Source organism: Atta colombica, unplaced genomic scaffold (assembly GCF_001594045.1).
Source record: "Atta colombica isolate Treedump-2 unplaced genomic scaffold, Acol1.0 scaffold18, whole genome shotgun sequence".
NCBI classification, from domain to species: Eukaryota; Metazoa; Arthropoda; class Insecta; order Hymenoptera; family Formicidae; genus Atta; species Atta colombica.
The window spans coordinates 5,203-8,226 of NW_017259271.1; positions in this window are offsets into that span (position 1 = coordinate 5,203).

Here is a 3,024-nt window from a genome sequence, read left to right on the forward strand (position 1 = left end):
TAATCTAATCTAATCTTTCCAGACGCAACAATCGTCGCGCCGACCTTCTGCGATCATTGGGCCTTATCGCCCGCAGCGCCCTGCATTTCGACTGAAGCTTGTTACCGAGCTTGTGGGAAGTACAACTCTCACATATATAATATGACAATTTGTATGAATTTATGAATATAATTTACATAAATATATATAATATCTTCAGAAAATTCATTTTCCTTAAATAATTTACAGAAATGTAAATGTTCGCGAGCAATCATTTTTTATTAAAAAAGGAGAATACAACTTTCACTTTTATGATCAACTCTAAATTAGTTTTTTAATAATTGAAACATAATTGACAGCAAGTCCGTAACGTTGTGAATAAGAATTGTATAAACTTTCAATGTACCAAATTTTCTATGAATAGCTTCCTTATTAAGATAATTTATTTTTTTTCATTACCATGAAAAAAAATAAATTATCTTAATATAAAAATATAAAAAAAATGAAAGAATGTAGAATAAAACGATCCCTTACAGAATAAAACAATCTCGAAAAAAATTATATTTATTAAAATCTTTTTCTTATTAAAATAGTTATTTTATTTCGTATATACAGTGCGTTACCAAAATTCGAACAAATTTTAATTTAAATTTTCCACTATTGTGCCTCCGCCAGAGATTATTGTTGGCGCCCGAGAAAGCCCGATGCTTTTAGTAATAGTCATTCTCAAAATGGCCGCGATCATTGAAGACCTTCGCGCTGGGCGCTTAATAATGGAAATAATTCGGTTCTTTGGAGATCCGAGATCAACTCTTTATGACGTGGCAAAATATGGCTTTAGAACAGTCCAAGGAAAGTTTCATGTCAGCTAAGAAGAGTCACTCGAAAGAACGTACCGCGAGTCATTTGATTCAAAATTGGCTCTCAGACAACGTCAATATGTTTTGATCCAAGGAATTCTGACTCAACAGTCCAGATTTAAATCCATTAGACTACTACGTATGAAGCGTAGTTGAAAGGATCACAAAGTCTTGGCATCCTAATGTGACCATTAATGTGTCCATTAAGGATCGCAATTCGTCAGCATGGACAGCGCTATATTACAGCGTGCGTATGAACGCTTGAAATCGTGAATAGAGGCATTCAAGCTAATGGGGGATATATCGAATAATTGTGCTCTACAGGAATCCCCCAAGTAAAAGGATTTTGTGTAATATTTAATTTTTCATTAAAAACATTTTGTTTAAAGAAATTGTTCAATTTGTCCTGATTTTGGTGACGCATCCTGTATATTTCAATGAAAAAAAGATTATTATTGACAACATGTACTGCATTAAAAAAAATTTGTTATTAACACTGTGCTGTTTTTTTAAATATACTTTGTATGTAATAAAATTAGTTATTTGTTTAATATGAAAATAAAATTTTTCAAAATTCATTTTGATAATTATTCATCCTTATATTAAAATATATTGAAATATCGCTGCGCGATATCACGCGCAAAAAAAATGCGAATCAAAAGATAGAAAAACAATTATTTTTTAAGTTTTTTTAAACAGAATTATTATAATGTGAGGCTCACGGATTATTTTAATTTGTCTCTAGACGGGATAAATATAATAATCTTCCAGTGATTTTTAAATTAATCTTTCATTTGTTACTTCGTTAGGATTAAGCATAAAATTTGATTTATTTATTTTATAAAAATAGAAAGATGTAATGTAAATATATAAATTAGTACAATATTTAGTACGCAAACAATATAAACTACGCATGAAAGAGAGGAAAGTTATTTTTTTGAATTTTTGTGTTTATTATTATTTCATTGATTTTTATACAAAATATTCAGAAAAAAAAATAAATAGCAAGTGACTAAACATAATTTTTACATATAAATAGTATTAGTAAAAAGAAATCCATTATTTTTGCATAAAATTGAATGGAAAAATAATGGATTTTTTTTGCTACACCTAATATAAATGATAATAAATATAAAGGAAATTACACTTACTGGCAAATATTTCAATATAATTTCCAAGATTCCATTTTATCAATTTATCACAAACAACATTATCTTTATTATTAGCGTTGACAGAAACATTTCGAACATTAATATTAGATAGAAATAATCAAGATCCTGTATTATTATTATTATCATTAGCCGTTATCATTTGTTTTATAATTATATAATAATTTTTAATCGCTCTGTTAAAAACTGTAGATTTTAATCTCTGTGCACTATTTTTCATGCAGCATCTGTATCGCATCATGAAAAATATAAATCGAAGAAACTAAATAAAATCATAGAATTGTAACCAATTATTATACATTTTTTTAAATTATTGGCATAGGCTAAGAGTATAACTTTTAATTCTAATTTATTTAATTTAAGAATTTCTTTCTTCTTTATCAAATTTTTCTTTTATATTTTTATAAACGATTTCTTTGAAACTCGTAAGCATCGTATTCATATTATTTTGAATTATAATTTTCGTTGAATTATGAATAAGTTTAGCCGTTTCAAATTAAGCATCCATTTAAAATTAGACTAAGTTAATGACTTTAGGTCTATTCTGTAATTTATAATCGCAATATTGTCTTTATTATTTTAGTATAAGTATATATAAAAGATTTCACGACGGCAAGTAATGATATTGCTGTTAAAAGTTACAGAATTAGTCTATTGTATACTATATAATTTTAACGTTATCGTTACGTTATTGCATGTATAAATCTTGGTGTACAATGATTGGTAGTTGAAAATCTATTTACGGTGAAGATACTCTATCAAAATCAGCAGCACGGAAATGATTCGCTCGCCTTCGTGCTGGAAATTTTGATGTGAAAGATGAACCTCACTCCGGTTAACCAATCACTGAAAAGTCCGATGAAATCATGGTAAAAGTCGAGCGTGATAAGCACTGTGGAGATTGCCAGGGAACTAGTCATCGACTACAAAACAGTTTTAAATCATTTATACGAAGCTGGATACAAAAAGAAGCTCGATGTTTGGGTTCCTCACGAGTTGAGTGTTAGGAACATGAT